General features: G+C 49.0%; 1 pseudogene; it reads left to right on the top strand.

Moving 5' to 3' along the window:
* The window catches only part of LOC123157704 (UDP-glycosyltransferase 73C6-like), a 31,221-nt pseudogene that overhangs the window by 2,385 nt on the left and 6,055 nt on the right, over positions 1–22,781 (top strand).

The raw sequence follows: 22,781 nt of genomic DNA, 5'->3' as shown, positions 1-22,781 counted from the left end.
GTCCAATGCCCTCCTTTAGTCCCGGTTGGTGCCACCAACCGGGACCAAAGGCCGGCCTTTGGTCCTGGTTGGTGGCACCAACCGAAACTAAAGGGGGGCATTGGTCCCGGTTGTTGCCACGAACTGGGACCAATACTCTGTGTATATAAGCAGGACTTTGGAATTTTTCAGTTTCATCGACCATTTGCCCCCGACGACGCCGAGCTCATCGACGCCGCCAGGCTGCCCGTGCTCGCCGTCGCCGCCCGCTCCTCGTCGCCGTCGCCGCCCGCTCCTCGTCGCCGTCCCCCCGCGCACTTGCCCTGACGGGTGGCCGCTCGCTCCTCATTGCCGTCGCCCTGCCCCCACGCGTCGTCCCACCTCGAGTTCCCCTGCTCTGACGCGCGCGCCACCTCGGCGCCCCGAGCCCCTGCCCCGTGCTCGCCGTCGCCGCACGCTCCTCGTCACCGTCGCCCCGCGCCCTTGCCCCGACGGGTCGCCGCCCGGTCCTCATCGCCGTTGCCCTGCCCCACGCGCTGCCCTGCCTCGAGCTCCCCTGCTCCAACGCGCACGCCGCCCCGGTGCCCCGTGCCCCTTCCCCGTCCTGCCCCCGCGCGCCGGCGCCCTCGCCGCCCCCGCCGTCGCCATCGTCATCGCTAGCCGCCCCCGTTGTGAGCCACCGCACCGCCCCGGCTCTGTTTTTGTTCAAAATGTATAAAAAAATTGTTCAGAGCATGTTTTTGTTCATATATGCATTTTTTTGTTCATATGTGTATTAATGTTTTTTCCATATATGTAATTTTTCTGGTTGTAAAAGAGTTAGGAAAATTTAGAATATGCTAAATATATATGTCAAAAATGTTTTTTTGTTCATAGAAAGTTTTTTTTCATATATAGAAAGTTTTTATATATGACTATGGATATATATTCGATATATATGAGAAATGATGATCCATGGAAAAGTTTTATATATGCAAAAGTTACATTTTTAGAAAAGTCAACCTACCCCTCCCGCCGATATACCCCATGTCCCGATAAGTTCCATGGAAAAGTTTTATATATAGAAAATTTCGATATACCCCGTGTCCCGATAACTTCAACATGAGGGGGGGTCGACCTACCCCCTCCCCGATAACATTATTTTCCCATGTATGTATGTCGTCGTTGTTGATATAACCCCCTCCCGGATAATTTCCACTGTGATAACTTATACCACGGGAGCACCCCCCGGCCCTCTCGCTCGACCAAAACTCTCGAGGACACCCAAACCCTAAAAAAACGATGTCGGTCTCGTACCCCTCCCGCCGCGCCCCTACCCTTGAAGTGTTGTCGAGGCCACCCCAAACCCAGAATAAGCTCGGTCTACGTTTGCCACTAATATATCCACATGCTGTCATGTTTGTGTAATAATTGCCATGTCGTAATATTTGCAGAAACAATGGAGCACATACGAGACGAGGAAGCAGAAGAGGTGTTGGGGGAAATAATCTTAGCAGGAGGTGATATCTTCTCGTATCTTAACGACAATGATGGTATGGAAGAACAGGGTGAAGAAGCAGGCTACGGTGAACGAAGAATGGAGAAGGAAAGACATGATTATGATGGCTCTGGTGACCCAATGACGGTGCAAGAAGGAGACTGTGATGACGTCTCCGGTGACCGAACTGAGTCCGACCAGGTATATATATTAGTTAATCCTGTGCTGACTAGCTAATTGATGCGTTCATTGTTTTGGTATATATGTACACATATTAATTAACTCTCGCATTTCTTCTTTTTTCTAGCCCTCTAGATCGAGCACAACTTCGGTAAAGAGACGAGGCCCGAAGAAAAAGTTGCGCTCGGATGAAAGGTTTGAGATCACAACAATCGCGCGCGACGGCCAACCGATTGAACCCATCCGGACAAAGGAAGCATTTGCTGCTCAGTGCGGGGTTCTTGTTAGGGACAAGATCCCGATCAGCATCCAGCAATGGTATAAGCCTAAGAACAAGGACCCTGAGGTGTCTTATGTCAATGATATGTAGAAAGATGATCTTTGGACTGAGCTGAAGGCAAATTTCACCCTACCGCCAGAGGAGGATCCGGAGAAGCCAGTTAAAGAGCAATTAATCAAGTCTCATGCTCTTAAGAAGATGGCAGACCTATTCAGGAGGTGGAAGAATGAGCTGAAAAGGTTTGTCGACAAAGAAGAGACACCAGAATTCATCGACAAATATGAGAAGATCAGAGATCACTGGCCCGCATTTGTGGCCCACAAGACATCGGAAAAGAGTAAGAAGATGTCGGCGATAAACAAGCAAAATGCTGCGAAGAAGAAGATTCACCATCGCACGGGGTCAGGTGGCTACCTCAAAGCCCGACCAAGTGGGGCAAGGGTGAGAATGATCTGCTTGATAAAGGGATCGAACCAGAGACAATGAACTGGCTAGACCGTTGCCGGACTTGGTTCTTCGGGGCTGGTGGAACCTTAGACCTTGTATCAGGGAAGTGCCATTGGACGGACGAGAAATTGAAAATACCAGTCAAGAGGCTTCAGCACTATATCGATGCAGCGCAGGAAGGGACATTCGTTCCAGACAGAGAGAACGACAAGCTCACAATGGCCCTCGGGAATCCTGAGCACCCTGGACCGACACGAGGCACGCCAGGCTCCGTTCTGTGGCAGGCTGGGTTTCCGGACGCAGGCGGTTACAAATGCCAGGAGAGGAGGAAGAAAGTGCAGCAGACCGAACTGCAGGCACTGCAAGCAAGGATACAAGCGATGGAGGAACGAGAAGCAAATCGCAGCAAATAAATTGTCGAAGCTTCCCCTGAAGCTACCCCGCCATCTCAGCGGAGAAGCAGCGTGGCTTCCACCGAGCTGCTTCAGCCGGAGCATGTCTTGACGGCTCCTGCTAGCTAACCCGTGGATGCTAACACGGATTCTCAAAATTGCCACCTTATGACGCAATGGCAGAACTTAAAAGTCAAGGCGGTTGTCGGCTCTGTTCAACCTTCTGAACCTGGCGCAACTTTTCAATGTCGTTCGATTCCAGAAGGATATGCTAGGGTGACGGTGGACGAAATAACGGAGGGATTTGAGGACCTCTAGCTTGACCACCCTACCGGTGAAGGCGAGACTCGGCTGGGTTCTGCTTTGAAGACTCCATGCCTATGGCGGAAGGAGTTCATCAACCTTCCGAACTGGACGCCTCTGCCTCCTACGACGACGACGACGAGTCAGGGCACTCTGGCTCCTCCACCGCATCCTCCTCCGGCGAGTGACGATCAAGGCACTCAACGTCCTTCTCCGGCGCCTGGCGGCACTCCGCCTCCTTCTCCGCCTGCGCCGACGCGCCCGAGCAGCCAGCAGCCTCCTCCTTCTCCGCCTCGCCAGCAAGGGCGGAAGAGACCCGCCGCCACCCCGGCTGCTCCGGCGTGTCGTAGTCCTTCTCCTCCGCCTCGTAAGCAAGCATGGAATAAGACAGCCGCAGCCGCTCCGTCTGCTCCAGCGTCTAGCAGTACAGCCAGAGGCGGGAGGAAATATAGATACGGTCCATCTCTCAAGCCTCTAGAGAAGTTACCGTACGAGAGGACCGAGGAGGAAAACGCGAAGATCGTGCGGACCAAAGTGAAGGACTTCTTTGAAGGGTTGAAAGCAAAGAGACATCCACCTCCGGAGGAGAAGGTAGATCCAGTGAAAGCAAAGTGCACTATCGATGCCCTGAGGAAACCACCAAAGTCTCCGCCGAAAACCAACTATGAGCGCATTACTGAAAAGGCATATCTCAAAGCGGAGCGGTCGGGAAGTACTGTCAGTGATCAAAGGTTAAAAGAACGAGCAGCTGGGAAAAAAATTGCCCAGCTCGGCGAACAAGCAAAGCAATCGTGCCCCCCGCTCAATGTGTCTAGCGACATCGTCGCTAATGCTCCGGGGACGGTGCCCGGTTATAGCAATCTTAGAGATTACCTGCCTGACGATGTACATTTTGATTTCTTGGAGGTGGACGAACAGAGATACGAGTACGGGAAGCCTCTCGTCAAAGATGAAAAATCTCTAACAACGATGATGCGAAGATTCCATAATTGGTACAAGAAAACCTGCAGAGAGCCTGGGGGGGCAAATACTTTATATGTGAGAATTAAAGAGGAGCACGACCTCGTTGGAACTGATTTGTTGCCTGTTCCATTTAAGGAGTTCTTCGAGTTCTTCAATCAAAAGGCCCTCAATAAATTAATGGTCTTTTGCTACTGTCTATAAGTACTATTTCTGTCATTAAGTCTCTATATGTAGCTCGGCTCTTTCATTGCATGTATTTATAATTAATTATCCTCACTATATTATGCAGATTGAAGATCGTCGAGTGCAAAAAACAAGAAATGTATGATATTGGGTTCATTAACACAAATATCATAGATGAATTTCAGGTTAAAAAGAATGCCGAAGAGGCCGAGGCCAACTTGCTACAACCGTTGATCGGAAATCAAAACAAAGATTTAATACTCTTTCCTTACAACTTCGAGTGAGTGTTACTGTCGTGTGCATATTCGGTTTCCCTTATTACTCGAGCGAGGTTATAGTAATGTAATTGATGAGTTATGCATGCGTGCGCAGCTTCCACTATGTTCTCTTGGAGATTAAGCTTGAGCGGGGACTAGTAACCGTCTTAGACTCGAGACGAAAAGATCCCGAAACCTATGCGGACATGACTAAATTGCTCAACAAGTAAGTTCAATCGATCATTACCGCACCATATCGGCAACTTTTTGTTCATTTCCTGATATCTCAAGTAATAATAATTATTTTCTTTGTCTTGCAGGGTTTGGAAACAGTTCACCATAGAAGCTCCGGGACTACCGAAGGAGCTGCGCATCTCCCATTGATTCTATAGCTATACTTTCATCAATGCCATTTATAATGCTTCATTATCAGTTTGATTGACCTCTATTTCTTGTAAAGTGCTTGTGGCAGGAACAAGGGAATGATTTCTGTGGATACTACGTGTGCGAGTTCATCTACAACACGACTTTGAAAAATAAGCGGGGCTACTCTAGAAGACAATATGAAGTGTGTAAGCAATAATATTCACAATTTCATTTTATTACACCATCATTTCTGTTGAGTTTCATTCATATATATATTAACCCCCTTCTTCAAATTAGACGTGGCAGATGTGGAATGAACTCCTAGAACAAGATCGCATGAAAGCAATTCAAGAGGAATTGGCGAGATTCTTTCTTGACCACGTCATCAATAAAGCCGGAGAATACCATGTGGAAGTTGATTTCAAATGCTAGGGGATTGTAAGAGATCTTACATATTGTATATGTATGTAGCCAGTAGCATCGGATAGATAATACGAAAACTTGTTGTTTGACCAATCTCTCGGAGAAGGAGAGGTCGATCGATCACTTCTCTCGGTATGCATGACGAACTTCTGTACTTAATGGTTTCCTTCATTTTCATACTATCTAGCGTGTCGAGGGCCTCTCTATGTACAGTACGTAGCGTCGACCAAGCATGGACATAAGAGAGGACACTTCTTTCTATTAATTAGCTAGCTAACACAATATATGAAACACCTAAATTAACCCCCCAAAACCCCCAACCCCCCCCCTTTAAAAAAATAAAAACCCCAGCCACTGAAATGCTAACGCGTGGATGCCTTTTGATCCTGGTTGGTGCCACCAACCAGGACCAAAGGCCCTCCCGCCTGGGCTCGGCGCACCAGCCACGTGGAGGCCCATCTGTCCCGGTTCGTGTTAGAACCGGGACTAAAGGTCTAGGGCATTAGTAACGATCCTTTATTCCCGGTTCAAGAACCGGGAAAAAAGGCCCTCACCAACCGAGACTAATAGGGGTTTTTCTACTAGTGATCATGCACACTGACCCGAAGTAGACCATCGAGCTCGGGCTCGGGCTCGAGGCTTCGGGGCACCCGTTCATCTAGGTTCTCAAGAACCCCGACTAGTATGGCGAGGAGGTGCGCGAGTTCCTGCGGGACCTCAAGGAGCGCGTCGCCGGTCGAGGATGCCGATCAGAGGGTGGTCGCCGCAGGTGCTTATCCTAAACCACGCGGCCGTGGGCGGCTTCGTGACGCACTGCGGGTGGTGACGAAGCCATGTACCTAGGGTAGGGTCACGAACCTGTCCAAAGTACCCTACCCAAGGACATCTCTAGAAGAAACTACCTTTCAGTCGACCTGGAAGGATTCCACTTGACGGACTCGAAGACAGTCGACTATGAAGACTCACTCGACCACCAGAAGATCTAAGGTCACTCTACAGCCAAACGGTCTGTTATTAAGTAGTCTTTATGGCCATGATATCACTTTATGTAAGGCGTTATCGGTAACGTCTGGCCTTTATGTATATTGAACTCTCTGCTACGTGGTCTGGCTGGGGTCCTGGCGCACTCTATATAAGCCACCCCCCTTCACAGGCAGAAAGGTTCGCACCTCTGTAACTCTCACGCATATAATCCAGTCGACCGCCTCCGGGCACTGAGACGTAGGGCTATTACTTCCTCTAAGAAGGGCCTAAACTCGTAAAACACTTGCGTGAACAACTACTCCATAGCTAGGATCTTGCCTCGCCTTTAGTACCCCCTACACTACTGTCAGACTTAGAACCACGACAGTTGGCGCCCACCATGGGGCAGGTGTCTTAGTGATTTATTGGAGAAGTTGCAAAAAAATTCTGATCGCCTTCAGCATGGTTTCAGGCGGAGTTTTGGTCGAGGGCCGCGAGATCCGTCTCGGCGCGCTCACGTTCATCGCCAACGACTCTGCCTGGCTTCAGGAGGCTCCGCTCGACGTCGACGCGCTCCCAGTCTGCGGAGCGACGCACTTTCGTGCGTGCGTCCGCGGTGTCCTCCTGCGGCAACCATCGACCCAGTGTCGACCGGTTTTTGTGTCATTCTTCCTCCCAGCTTCCCGCCGGAGCAAGCGCTCCGGTCGGTCGAGGCTTCAGCGGTGGGTGGGGCACGCGGTGGCTCGCCAGTCGACCACCACCCAAGTCGCGGCAATCAAGCCCGACAAATCTCTCTACGGCCTGTTCGACCCGTCGACTGGCTCCACAGAGACTGCATCCGAGTGCGACAGCAGTGATCCAGCGGTGGAGGTCTTGATGGTCAATGGACCACACGGTCCCCCCGGCTTTCCCGGTGCCGAGGGAGGTAACGGCGGAGGCGATCCATCGCATTCCCATGAGGAGTACCTTCCTGAGCCCCTCAATTCGCTGCAGAGGGAAGAACTTCGCCGCTGGAACATGGATGCCCTTCATGTTGGGGAACGTTGCAGAAAACAAAAATTTTCCTACTCGTTTCACCAAGATCATCTAGGAGTTCATCTAGCAACGAGTGATTAGATGCATCTACATACCTTTGTAGATCACGAGCGGAAGCGTTCAAAAGAACGGTGATGATGTAGTCGTACTCGACGTGATCCAAATCACCGATGACCAGAGCCGAACGGACGGCACCTCCGCGTTCAACACACGTACGGAACAGCCACGTCTCCTCCTTCTTGATCCAGCAAGGGAGGGAGGAGAGGTTGAGGGAGATGGCACCAGCAGCAGCACGACGGCGTGGTGTTGATGGAGCTGCAGTACTCCGGCAGAGCTTCGCTAAGCACTATGGAGGTGGAGGAGGTGTTGGGGAGGGAGAAGGAGGCAACCAAAGGCCAAGGCGTTCAGGAATGAAGTCCCTCCTCTCCCCCACTATATATAGGAGGGCCAAGGGGGGGTGGCCGGCCCTAGGAGATCCAATCTCCTAGGGGGTGCGGCGGCCAAGGGGGGTTTCCCTCCCCCCCAAGGCACCTAGGAGGTGCCTTCCCCTCCTAGGACTCTTCCCCCTTCAAACCCTAGGCGCATGGGCCTATGTGGGGCTGGTGCCCTTGGCCCATTAGGCCAAGGCGCACCCCCTACAGCCCATGTGGCCCCCTCGGGACAGGTGGACCCACCCGGTGGACCCCCGGGACCCTTCCGGTGGTCCCGGTACAATACCGATAACCCCGAAACTTGTCCCGATGCCCGAAACAGGACTTCCCATATATAAATCTTTACCTCCGGACCATTCCGGAACTCCTCGTGACGTCCGGGATCTCATCCGGGACTCCGAACAACATTCGGGTTACTGCATATACATATCCCTACAACCCTAGCGTAACTGAACCTTAAGTGTGTAGACCCTACGGGTTCGGGAGACAAGCAGACATGACCGAGACGACTCTCCGGTCAATAACCAACAGCGGGATCTGGATACCCATGTTGGCTCCCACATGCTCCACGACGATCTCATCGGATGAACCACGATGTCGAGGATTCTATCAACCCCGTACGCTATTCCCTTTGTCTATCGATATGTTACTTGCCCGAGATTCGATCGTCGGTATCCAATACCTCGTTCAATCTCGTTACCGGCAAGTCACTTTACTCGTACCGTAATCCATGATCCCGTGACCAGACACTTGGTCACTCTAAGCTCATTATGATGATGCATTACCGAGTGGGCCCAGTGATACCTCTCCGTCATACGGAGTGACAAATCCCAGTCTTGATCCATGTCACCCAACAGACACTTTCGGAGATACCCGTAGTCTACCTTTATAGTCACCCAGTTACGTTGTGACGTTTGGCATACCCAAAGCACTCCTACGGTATCCGGGAGTTACACGATCTCATGGTCTAAGGAAAAGATACTTGACATTGGAAAACTCTAGCAAACGAACTATACGATCTTGTGCTATGTTTAGGATTGGGTCTTGTCCATCACATCATTCTCCTAATGATGTGATCTCGTTATCAATGACATCCAGTGTCCATAGTCAGGAAACCATGACTATCTGTTGATCAACGAGCTAGTCAACTAGAGGCTCACTAGGGACATGTTGATGTCTATTATTCACACATGTATTACGATTTCCGGATAACACAATTATAGCATGAATAAAGACAATTATCATGAACAAGGAAATATAATAATAATGCTTTTATTATTGCCTCTAGGGCATATTTCCAACAGTCTCCCACTTGCACTAGAGTCAATAATCTAGTTACATTGTGATGAATCGAACACCCATGGAATTCTGGTGTTGATCATGTTTTGCTCTAGGGAGAGGTTTAGTCAACGGATCTGCTACATTCAGGTCCGTATGTACTTTACAAATCTCTATGTCTCCATCTTGAACATTTTCACGAATGGAGTTGAAGCGACGCTTGATGTGCCTTGTCTTCTTGTGAAACCTGGGCTCCTTGGTAAGTGCAATAGCTCCAGTGTTGTCACAGAAGAGCTTGATCGGCCCCGACGCATTGGGTATGACTCCTAGGTCGGTGATGAACTCCTTCACCCATATTGCTTCATGTGCTGCCTCCGAGGCTGCCATGTACTCCGCTTCACATGTAGATCCCGCCACGACGCTTTGCTTGCAACTGCACCAGCTTACTGCCCCACCATTCAAAATATACACGTATCCAGTTTGTGACTTAGAGTCATCCAGATCTGTGTCGAAGCTAGCGTCGACGTAACCCTTTACGACGAGCTCTTCGTCACCTCCATAAACGAGAAACATTTCCTTAGTCCTTTTCAGGTACTTCAGGATATTCTTGACCGCTGTCCAGTGTTCCTTGCCGGGATTACTTTGGTACCTTCCTACCAAACTTACGGCAAGGTTTACATCAGGTCTGGTACACAGCATGGCATACATAATAGAACCTATGGCTGAGGCATAGGGGATGACGCTCATCACTTCTATATCTTCAGCCGTGGTCGGACATTGAGCTGAGCTCAATTTCATACCTTGCAACACAGGCAAGAATCCCTTCTTGGATTGATCCATATTGAACTTCTTCAATATCTTATCAAGGTATGTGCTTTGTGAAAGACCTATGAGGCGTCTCGATCTATCTCTATAGATTTTGATGCCTAATATATAAGCAGCTTCTCCAAGGTCCTTCATTGAAAAACTTTTATTCAAGTAGGCCTTGATGTTGTCCAAGAGTTCTATATCATTTCCCATCAAAAGTATGTCATCTACATATAATATGACAAATGCTACAGAGCTCCCACTCACTTTCTTGTAAACGCAGGCTTCTCCATAAGTCTGTGTAAACCCAAACGCTTTGATCATCTCATCAAAGCGAATGTTCCAACTCCGAGATGCTTGCACCAGCCCATAAATCGAGCGTTGGAGCTTGCACACTTTGTCAGCATTCTTAGGATCGACAAAACCTTCCGGCTGTATCATATACAATTCTTCCTTAAGGAAACCATTAAGGAATGCCGTTTTGACGTCCATTTTCCATATTTCGTAATCATAGAATGCGGCAATTGCTAACATGATTCGGACGGACTTCAGCTTAGCTACCGGTGAGAAAGTCTCATCGTAGTCAACCCCTTGAACTTGTCGATAACCCTTAGCGACAAGCCGAGCTTTATAGATGGTCACATTACCATCCGCGTCTGTCTTCCTCTTAAAGATCCATTTATTTTCTATGGCTCGCCGCTCAACGGGCAAGTCAGTTAAAGTCCATACTTTGTTTTCATACATGGATCCTATCTCGGATTTCATGGCTTCCAGCCATTTGTCGGAATCCGGGCCCGCCATCGCTTCTTCATAGTTTGAAGGTTCACCATTGTCTAACAGCATGATTTCCAAGACAGGGTTGCCGTACCACTCTGGTGCAGAACGTGTCCTTGTGGACCTTCGAATTTCAGTAGGGGCTTGATCAGAAGTATCTTGATCATTTTCATTAACTTCCACTCTAGTCAGTGCAGGCACCTCAGCAACATTTTCTTGAGTTGCGCCATTTTCCGGTTCAAGAGGTAATACTTCATCAAGCTCTACTTTCCTCCCACTTACTTCTTTCGAGAGAAACTCTTTCTCCAGAAAGGACCCATTCTTGGCAACAAAGATCTTGCCTTCGGATCTGAGGTAGAAGGTGTACCCAATAGTTTCTTTTGGGTATCCTATGAAGACGCATTTTTCCGACTTGGGTTCGAGCTTTTCAGGTTGAAGTTTCTTGACATAAGCATCACATCCCCAAACTTTTAGAAACGACAGCTTAGGTTTCTTCCCAAACCATAATTCATACGGTGTCGTCTCAACGGATTTCGACGGAGCCCTATTTAAAGTGAATGCGGCAGTCTCTAAAGCATAGCCCCAAAAAGAAAGCGGTAAATCGGTAAGAGACATCATAGATCGCACCATATCTAACAGCGTGCGATTACGACGTTCGGACACACCATTACGCTGAGGTGTTCCAGGCGGCGTGAGTTGTGAAACTATTCCACATTTTCTTAAGTGTGCCCCAAACTCGTGACTCAAGTATTCTCCTCCACGATCTGATCGTAGAAACTTGATTTTCCTGTCACGTTGATTTTCAACCTCACTCTGAAATTCCTTGAACTTTTCAAAGGTTTCAGACTTGTGTTTCATTAAGTAGATATACCCATACCTACTTAAATCATCAGTGAGAGTGAGAACATAACGATAGCCACCGCGAGCCTCAACACTCATCGGACCGCACACATCAGTATGTATGATTTCCAATAAGTCGGTTGCTCGCTCCATTGTTCCTGAGAACGGAGTCTTGGTCATTTTACCCATAAGGCATGGTTCGCACGTGTCAAATGATTCATAATCAAGAGACTCTAAAAGTCCATCAGCATGGAGCTTCTTCATACGTTTGACACCTATGTGACCAAGGCGGCAGTGCCACAAGTATGTGGGACTATCATTATCAACCTTACTTCTTTTGGTACTCACATTATGAACATGTGTAGCATCACGTTCGAGATTCATAAAGAATAAACCATTCACCATAGGAGCATGACCATAAAACATATCTCTCATAAAAATGGAACAACCATTATTCTCAGATTTAAAAGAGTAGCCATCTTGAATTAAACGAGATCCCGATACAATGTTCATGCTCAAAGCTGGCACTAAATAACAATTATTAAGGTTTAAAACTAATCCCGAAGGGAGATGCAGAGGCAGCGTGCCGACGGCGATCACATTGACCTTGGAACCATTCCCGACGCGCATCGTCACCTCGTCCTTTGCCAGTTTCCGCTTATTCCGCAGCCCCTGCTTTGAGTTACAAATGTGAGCAACTGCACCGGTATCAAATACCCAGGAGCCACTACGGGCACTAGTAAGGTACACATCAATTACATGTATATCACATATACCTTTCGTTTTGCCGGCCTTCTTATCCGCTAAGTACTTAGGGCAGTTCCGCTTCCAGTGACCGCTTCCCTTGCAATAAAAGCACTCAGTCTCGGGCTTGGGTCCATTCCTTGGCTTCTTCCCGGCAGCTTGCTTGCCGGGCGCGGCAACCTCCTTGCCGTCCTTCTTGAAGTTCTTTTTACCCTTGCCTTTCTTGAACTTAGTGGTTTTATTGACCATCAACACTTGATGTTCCTTCCTGACTTCTACCTCTGCTGATTTCAGCATAGCAAATACTTCAGGAATGGTCTTTTCCATCCCCTGCATATTGAAGTTCATCACAAAGCTCTTGTAGCTTGGTGGAAGCGACTGGAGGATTCTGTCAATGACCGCATCATCCGGGAGATTAACTCCCAGCTGAGTCAAGCGATTATGCAACCCAGACATAGTGAGTATGTGCTCACTGACAGAACTGTTTTCCTCCATCTTACAGCTGAAGAATTTGTCGGAGACTTCATATCTCTCGACTCGGGCATGAGCTTGGAAAACCATTTTCAGCTCTTCGAACATCTCATATGCTCTATGTCTCTCAAAACGCTTTTGGAGCCCCGGCTCTAGGCTGTAAAGCATGCCGCACTGAACGAGGGAGTAGTCATCGAAACGTGCCTGCCAAGCGTTCATAACATCTTGTTCTGCAGGGAGAACGGGTGCGTCACCAAGCGGTGCTTGTAGGACATAATCTTTCTTGGCAGCTATGAGGATGATCCTCAGGTTCCGGACCCAGTCCGTATAGTTGCTGCCATCGTCTTTCAGCTTAGTTTTCTCTAGGAACGCGTTGAAGTTGAGGACTACGTTGGCCATTTGATCTACAAGACATATTGCAAATATTTTAGACTAAGTTCATGATAATTAAGTTCAACTAATCAAATTATTAGTGAACTCCCACTTAGATTAGACATCCCTTTAGTCATCTAAGTATTACATGATCCGAGTTAAACTAGTCCGTGTCCGATCATCACGTGAGATGGACTAGTCAACATCGGTGAACATCTTCATATTGATCGTATCTTCTATACGACTCATGCTCGACCTTTCGGTCTTCTGTGTTCCGAGGCCATGTCTGTACATGCTAGGCTCGTCAAGTCAACCTAAGTGTTTGCATGTGTAAATCTGTCTTACACACGTTGTATGTGAACGTCTGAATAAAACACCCGATCATCACGTGGTGTTTTGAAACAGCAAACTGTCGCAACGGTGCACAGTTAGGGGGAACACTTCTTGAATTTATTGTGAGGGATCATCTTATTTACTACCGTCGTTCTAAGTAAACAAGATGCAAAACATGATAAACATCACATGCAATCAAATAATAAACATGACATGATATGGCCAATATCACATAGCTCCTTTGATCTCCATCTTGGGGCTCCATGATCATCTTGTCACCGGCTTGACACCATGATCTCCATCATCATGATCTCCATCATCGTGTCTCCATGAAGTTGCTCGCCAACTATTACTTCTACTACTATGGCTAACGCGTTTAGCAATAAAGTAAAGTAATTTACATGGCGTTTCTCGATGACATGCAGGTCATTAAAAGAATAAAGACAACTCCTATGGCTCCTGCCGGTTGTCATACTCATCGACATGCAAGTCGTGAATCCTATTACAATAGCATGAACATCTCATACATCACCTATAGATCATTCATCATTCATCACAACTTTGGCCATATCATATCACAAACCACTTGCTGCAAAAACAAGTTAGACGTCCTCTAATTGTTGTTGCAAGTTTTTACGTGGCTGAATTAGGGTTCTAGCAAGAACGTTTTCTTACCTACGTTAAAGCCACAACGTGATTTGTCAACTTCTATTTACCCTTCATAAGGACCCTGTTCATCGATTCCGCTCCAACTAAAGTAGGAGAGACAGACACCCACCAGCCACCTTATGCAACTAGTGCATGTTAGTTGGTGGAACCAGTCTCACGTAAGCGTACGTGTAAGGTTGGTCCGGGCCGCTTCATCCCACAATACCGCTGAAGCAAGAAAGGACTAGTAACGGCAAGAAAGTTGACAAATCTACGCCCACAACAAATTGTGTTCTACTCGCGCAAGAAGAACTACGCATAGACCTAGCTCATGATGCCACTGTTGGGGAACGTTGCAGAAAACAAAAATTTTCCTACTCATTTCACCAAGATCATCTAGGAGTTCATCTAGCAACGAGTGATTAGATGCATCTACATACCTTTGTAGATCACGAGCGGAAGCGTTCAAAAGAACGGTGATGATGTAGTCGTACTCGACGTGATCCAAATCACCGATGACCAGCGCTGAACGGACGGCACCTCCGCGTTCAACACACGTACGGAACAGCCACCTCTTCTCCTTCTTGATCCAGCAAGGGAGGGAGGAGAGGTTGAGGGAGATGGCACCAGCAGCAGCACGACGGCGTGGTGTTGATGGAGCTGCAGTACTCCGGCAGAGCTTCGCTAAGCACTATGGAGGTGGAGGAGGTGTTGGGGAGGGAGAAGGAGGCAACCAAAGGCCAAGGCGTTCAGGAATGAAGTCCCTCCTCTCCCCCACTATATATAGGAGGGCCAAGGGGGGGTGGCCGGCCCTAGGAGATCCAATCTCCTAGGGGGTGCGGCGGCCAAGGGGGGTTTCCCTCCCCCCCCCCAAGGCACCTAGGAGGTGCCTTCCCCTCCTAGGACTCTTCCCCCTTCAAACCCTAGGCGCATGGGCCTATGTGGGGCTGGTGCCCTTGGCCCATTAGGCCAACGCGCACCCCCTACAGCCCATGTGGCCCCCCCGGGACAGGTGGACCCACCCGGTGGACCCCCGGGACCCTTCCGGTGGTCCCGGTACAATACCGATAACCCCGAAACTTGTCCCGATGCCCGAAACAGGACTTCCCATATATAAATCTTTACCTCCGGACCATTCCGGAACTCCTCGTGACGTCCGGGATCTCATCCGGGACTCCGAACAACATTCGGGTTACTGCATATACATATCCCTACAACCCTAGCGTAACTGAACCTTAAGTGTGTAGACCCTACGGGTTCGGGAGACAAGCAGACATGACCGAGACGACTCTCCGGTCAATAACCAACAGCGGGATCTGGATACCCATGTTGGCTCCCACATGCTCCACGACGATCTCATCGGATGAACCACGATGTCGAGGATTCTATCAACCCCGTACGCTATTCCCTTTGTCTATCGATATGTTACTTGCCCGAGATTCGATCGTCAGTATCCCAATACCTCGTTCAATCTCGTTACCGGCAAGTCACTTTACTCATACCGTAATCCATGATCCCGTGACCAGACACTTGGTCACTCTGAGCTCATTATGATGATGCATTACCGAGTGGGCCCAGTGATACCTCTCCGTCATACGGAGTGACAAATCCCAGTCTTGATCCATGTCACCCAACAGACACTTTCGGAGATACCCGTAGTCTACCTTTATAGTCACCCAGTTACGTTGTGACGTTTGGCATACCCAAAGCACTCCTACGGTATCCGGGAGTTACACGATCTCATGGTCTAAGGAAAAGATACTTGACATTGGAAAACTCTAGCAAACGAACTATACGATCTTGTGCTATGTTTAGGATTGGGTCTTGTCCATCACATCATTCTCCTAATGATGTGATCTCGTTATCAATGACATCCAGTGTCCATAGTCAGGAAACCATGACTATCTGTTGATCAACGAGCTAGTCAACTAGAGGCTCACTAGGGACATGTTGATGTCTGTTATTCACACATGTATTACGATTTCCGGATAACACAATTATAGCATGAATAAAGACAATTATCATGAACAAGGAAATATAATAATAATGCTTTTATTATTGCCTCTAGGGCATATTTCCAACACTTCATACTCCTATTGTTGGAGAAACCCTTGAGGCTCGCGCCTTGGAGGACGCACGCTTGGCCAACCTGGCTGAGCGCACTCGACTGGAGAACCTTCAGCGAGCACTCGATGAGCGTGTGCGACAACGGGTCCCTGACTCTAGTCGACGCCAGCTCTTTCCACATCCGACTTAGGTATATCGAACTCCGATTCAAAATTTAGCAGCTGCAGCCCATATAGCAGAATCAATTCAGCCTTCCTAGTCAGAAGCTGGCAGAGGCTTGATGCAGATCAGACATTTGCTCCGGGCAGCAGGAGATCAAAATTCAGCTGTATCAAAGTCGCGGAACAGTATTCACAGCAAATCCGGGGCTGCGAATACGGTCCAGTCGGCTCATAGCCCCAGATTGCCCCCGAGGCGTGAAGGACGTGGAGACCGGCACGATCAGTACAGGAACCGTGAGCAGTATGATCACCGATTCGATCGCGATGATCGACGTCGAGTGCCCACCCCTCCCCCTAGGGGTGGATCCTATGTACCTCGACAGCAGGATGATAGACGCCAGCACAGTGGCGGGCGAAGAATTCCAGTCGACCCCAGGGAACCAGGCTTTGATGCGAGATCCATCATCGTTCAAGGTCTGGTCGACCGGAACAGAGCTCACAGAGAGGGTCACGATAGAGATGTACCCACCAGTAGCCGAGTGCATGTCTCCGGACCAGAGTGTTTCAGCAGAGCCATCAGAGCCGCAGTGATTCCACCCAACTTCAGGTTGGCGACTGGAGTCAGTAAGTTCAACGGTGAGTCTAAGCCCGATACTTGGCTTGAGGACTACCGACTGACTGTCCAGATCGGCGGCAGAAATGACGAGGTGGCCATGAAACATCTGCCTCTTATGTTGGAGGGGTCAGCCAGGGCATGGCTGAATCAGTTGACACCCAGCAACATTTACACGTGGGAAGATCTCTCCCGAGTGTTTGTCAGAATGTTTGAAGGAACATGCAAGCGACCACCAGGACTGATGGAGCTGCAATCTTGTGTGCAGAAGTCGAATGAGACTTTGAGAGATTACATCCAGAGATGGATCACACTGCATCACACAGTAGAAAATGTATCTGATCACCAAGCAGTCTGCGCCTTCAAGGAAGGCGTTAAGTATAGAGAGCTAAGCCTGAAATTCGGTCAAACCGGAGACATGTCTCTGAGTCGAATGATGGAGATAGCCACCAAATATGCCAATGGTGAGGAAGAGGATCGGCTCCAGAGCGGCAAGCACAAGTTAGTCGCCTAGGAAACCAGAGGAGGGAACTCCAGTCGGAAGCAAAAGCGGAAAGCCGAGCCAGCTGCTCCTGGAGAAACCTTGGCCGTGACTCAAGGAAAGTTCAAAGGAAAGCCCAAAGGACCTTGGAACCCCAATAAAATGAAGGATAAAGAGGGAAATGACGTGATGGATTTGCCGTGTCACATCCACACGAAGAAAGATGAAGAGGGTAATTTCATTTACCCGAAGCATACAACTCGACAGTGTCGACTTCTGATACAGCAGTTCCAGGGGAAACAACCCAAGGATAAGGAAAAGGAGTCAGACAAAGCTGAGGACAAGGGGGATAGTGACCAGGAATACCCTCAGGTCAATTCTACTCTGGTGATTTTTGCTGACGTTGAGAGCAAAAGTCGACTGAAAGTTATAAACCGAGAGGTGAATATGGTTGCTCCAGCGACACCCAATTATCTGAAGTGGTCTCACACGGCCATCACATTCGACCAGTCTGATCACCTGACGCATATAGCCACCCCTGGGAGGCAAGCTTTGGTGGTCGACCCAGTCGTTGAGGGCACTCGACTGACTAAAGTGTTGATGGATGGCGGCAGTAGTTTGAATATACTGTACACTGAGACGCTGAAAGGATGGGCATTCCGATGTCCAGACTCAGCACAAGCAACATGAGTTTCTATGGAGTCATTCCTGGCAAGAAGGCCGCATCACTCGGCCAGATTGCTCTTGATATGGTTTTTGGTGATTCCAAGAACTTCCGCAAAGAAAAGCTGACATTTGAGGTTGTAGATTTCCAGAGTGCCTACCATGCTATTTTGGGCAGGCCAGCTTATGCACGTTTTATGGCTCGACCATGTTACGTGTACCTCAAATTGAAGATGCCTGGACCTAAAGGCGTAATTACTGTTACTGGTAATCGCAAGAAGGCAGAAGAGTGCTTCTAGAAAGGCTCAAAGATCGCCAATGCTCAGATGGTGGCAGAAGAGTGGCAGGAACATCAGAGGAATGCAGACCCGAGTGATTTGTTGCGAGCCAAGAAGCCCGCTACGGAATCAGCGTTTCAGTCGTCCGGTGAGACAAAACCAGTTCACATCCACCCGACCGACCACAATGCTGCTCCGACTCACATCTCCACAACACTCGACACCAAATAGGAAGAAGCGCTCATCCAGTTCCTTTGTGAGAACTGGGACATCTTTGCATGGAAACCTTCTGACATACCAGGTGTACCCAGGGGGCTGGTTGAGCATCGTCTGCGAGTCGATTCAAAGGCAAAACCTGTCAAGGAACATCTGCGATGGTCCGCCGTCCAGAAAAGGAAGGCTATTGGCAAAGAGGTGGCTCGTCTCTTAGCAGCAGAGTTTATCCGAGAGATTTACCACTCCGAGTGGCTCGCCAATGTTGTCATGGTCACCAAAAAGGACAACTCACTTCACATGTGCATTGAGTTTAAACATATCAATCGGGCCTGCCCGAAAGATCATTTTCCTCTTCCCCGCATCGATCAAATAGTCGACTCGACTGCGGGATGTGAACGACTGTCTTTCTTAGATGCCTATTCTGGGTACCATTAGATCTGTCTGTATGGACCCGATGAGATCAAAACAGCTTTCATCACCCCATTTGGGTGCTTCTGTTATGTCACCATGCCATTCGGCCTCAAGAATGCTGGAGCCACGTTCCTGAGGATGATTCAGAAGTGTTTGCTCACTCAAATCAGTCGGAATGTGGAAGTATACATGGATGACATTGTGGTCAAGTCACGGAAAGGTTCCAACCTGCTGACTGACCTCGCTGAAACATTTGCCAACCACAGGAGGTATGATATCAAGCTTAATCCATCCAAGTGCACATTCGGAGTTCCTGGCGGAAAGTTACTCGGTTTTCTCGTTTCTGAACGAGGAATCGATGCAAACCCCGAGAAAGTGGGCACTATACTCCGAATGAAATGACATGTCCGTGTGCACGATGTTCAGAAGCTTACTGGTTGCTTGGCTGCTTTAAGTCGATTCATCTCTCATCTCGGTGAGAAGGCATTGCCTCTTTACCGACTGATGAAGAAGTCAGACAAGTTCGAGTGGACTCCTGAAGCTGACGCAGTGTTTGCAGAGTTAAAAACCCTGCTTTCCACCCAGCCGGTGCTTGCTGCCCCTATCAGCAAAGAGCCTTTGCTGCTTTACATTGCAGCCACAGGACAAGTCGTCAGTACAGTACTTACGGTCGAGCGGGAAGAAGAAGGGAAAACCTTCAAAGTTCAGACCCCATCAAAGCAACGATACCCTCATTATCAGAAGCTTGTATATGGGATTTATATGACCATGAAGAAAGTTGCTCACTACTTCTCTCACCATACCATCACAGTCGTCAGCGACGCCCCCTTATCAGAGATTCTGCACAACAGAGATGAAACTGGTCGAGTGGCAAAATGGGCGATTGAACTCCTTCCCCTTGATATCAGATTTGAGGTAAAGAAAGCTATCAAGTCCCAAGCAATAGCAGATTTCCTCGCCGAGTGGACTGAACAGCAGTTACCGACTCAAGTTCACTCGGAGCACTGGACTATGTTCTTTGATGGCTCTAAAATGCTGAATGGTTCCGGTGCCGGGGTAGTGTTAGTTTCCCCCCGAGGAGATAAGCTCAGTTATGTACTCCAGATTCACTTTGACTCCTCCAACAACGAAGCAGAATATGAAGCACTTTTGTATGGGTTGCGTATGGCCATTTCACTCGGCGTCCGTCGCCTCATGGTCTACGGTGACTCGGATTTGGTGGTTAACCAAGTGATGAAGGAGTGGGACGTCAGAAGCCCAGCTATGACTGGTTACTGCATCGCAGTAAGAAAGATGGTGAAGAAGTTCGAGGGGTTAGAGCTTCATCATGTACCCCGACTGAAAAATCAAGCAGCTGATGACTTGGCGAAGATAGGTTCCAAAAGAGAAGCCATTCCTAGTGGCGTGTTTTTGGAACATGCCCACGTACCGTCGGTTCAAGAGGATCCTTTCACCGAAGAAGCCCTGCAGCCAAAAAGTGCCACGGATCCGACTGAAGTTGAGGTCCCAGCTGTGGTTGACTTAATCATGGAAGTTCTGGTTATCACTCCCGACTGGACAGTGCCTTACATCGCGTATATCCTAAGGAAAGAGCTCCCAGAGAATGAAGAAGAGGCTCGGCAGATCGTCCGTCGATCCAAGGCCTTTACTGTCATGAGGGGACAGTTGTACAGAGAAAGCGCGACTGGAGTCATCCAGAAATGCATAATACCGGAAGAGGGTCGAATGATTCTCAAAGACATCCACTCGGGGACCTGTGGCCATCATGTGTCCTCTCGGACCATCCTGGCTAAAGCATACCGAGCAGGCTTTTACTGTCCTAAAGCAAATGAAATGGCAAAAGAGATAGTCGATAAGTGTGAAGGATGTCAGTTCTACTCCAATATGTCACACAAGCCCGCCTCAGCCTTGAAGACCATTCCAATCGTCTGACCTTTCGCTGTTTGGGGGTTAGATATGGTTGGACCACAGAGAACTGGCAGGAGCGGCTTCACCCATGTACTGGTGGCAGTCGACAAGTTCACCAAGTGGATCGAAGCCAAGCCCATTAAAAATCTTGATGCTGGCACTGCCATCAGCTTCATCAGAGAATTGATATTCATATATGGAGTTCTGCATAGCATCATCATTGATAATGGGTCAAACTTCGATTCCGATCAGTTCAAAGCCTTCTGCGCTTCTCAAGGCACTCGAGTTGACTACGCTTCAGTCGCCCACCCCCAGTCGAATGGACAAGCAGAAAGAGCAAACGACCTAATTCTCAAGGGACTGAAACCCCGGTTGATGCGTGACCTCAAGCACACAGCAGGTGCGTGGGTCGACGAACTTCAATCAGTTCTTTGGGGATTGAGGACTACTCCAAATCGGTCGACTGGGAGAACTCCGTTCTTTCTAGTCTACGGAGCTGAAGCGGTTCTGCCAAGTGACCTGCTTCACAATGCATCGTGAGTCGAGCTCTACTCTGAAGTCGAAGCAGAACAAGCCCGGCAGGATGCAGTCGACCTTCTGGAAGAAGAAAGAGAGATGGCCATGATCCGGTCGACCATCTATCAGCAAGACTTGCGCCGATTCTACACCAGAAATGTGAAGAGCCGAGCCTTCCAGGAAGGAGACTTGGTCCCCCGAGTGGACCAACAGAAGCCGCACAAACTCGCCCCTACTTGGGAAGGCCCCTTCATTGTTACCAAAGTTCTCCACAATGGAGCATACCGTATTTACAACGTTGATCGCCAGATTGACGAGCCACGAGCTTGGAAAGTGGATCTGCTCCGCCCCTTTTATACTTAAGTATTCACTCGGATGAGTTGTAATAAAAGTACTTCTGTAGTTTATTTATCAAAGACAAGAGTTTTATAATTTTCCCAATGATTGTTGTTACTTTTGCTCACACAAATCAGTCCCCCAGTGGGTGGCTTAGCCGCGAATCTGTTTCGCCTAAGTTTGTAAAAAAATCCTTACCGAGTGGTGAGCCAGCATCCCGCTCGGAGGCTTAGCTGCGAATCCGTTTCGCCTAAGTTTAAACAAAATCCTACCGAGTGGTAAGCCAGCCTTCCACTCGAAGGCTTAGTTGCGAATCCGTTTTCGCCTAAGTTTAAACAAAATCCTACCGAGTGGTATGCCAGCCTTCCACTCGGAGGCTTAGCTGCAGTCCAAGTACTCGCCTAAGTTTAAACCAAATCCTGCCGAGTGGTGAGCCAGCCTCCCACTCTGGGGCTTAGCTGCAACCTAGTGTTCACCTAAGTATAAAATACAACGTGCGCTCCGCAAGGAGGACGAAGCGTAGGTCGACTGCTGCCTTCTCCTTCCGAGCTACGCCACAAATACAACGTGCGCTCCGCAAGGAGGACGAGGCGCAGGTCGACTCCTGCCTTCTCCTTCCGAGCTACGCCACAAATACAACATGTGCTCCGCAAGGAGGACGAAGCACAGGTAGACTCCTACCTTCTCCTTCTAAGCTATGCCACAAATACAACATGCGCTCCGCAAGGAGGACGAGGCGCAGGTCGACTCCTGCCTTCTCCTTCCGAGCTACGCCACAAATACAACATGCGCTCCACAAGGAGGACGAAGCGCAGGTCGACTCCTGCCTTCTCCTTCCGAGCTACGCCACAAATACAACATGCGCTCCGCAAGGAGGACGAAGCGCAGGTCGACTGCTATCTTCTCCTTTGGAGGTACACCACGAAAATCCTACCAAGTGGAGAGCAAACCTCCCACTCGGGGGCTTAGCTGCAGCCCAGTGCTCGCCTAAGTTTTTGAAAATCCTACCGAGTGGAGAGCAAACCTCCCAATCGGGGGCTTAGCTGCAGCCCAGTGCTTGCCTAAGTTTTTGAAAATCCTACCGAGTGGTGAGCAAACCTCCCACTCGGGGGGTTAGCTGCAGCCCAGTGCTCACCTAAGTTTTTGAAAATCCTACCGAGTGGTGAGCAAACCTCCCACTCGAGG

This window comes from Triticum aestivum, chromosome 7B (genome assembly GCF_018294505.1).
Source record: "Triticum aestivum cultivar Chinese Spring chromosome 7B, IWGSC CS RefSeq v2.1, whole genome shotgun sequence".
In the NCBI taxonomy this organism is placed as follows: domain Eukaryota; kingdom Viridiplantae; phylum Streptophyta; class Magnoliopsida; order Poales; family Poaceae; genus Triticum; species Triticum aestivum.
The sequence above is the reverse complement of the archived record's forward strand: the minus strand, read 5'-3'. Positions and strand labels throughout refer to the sequence as shown.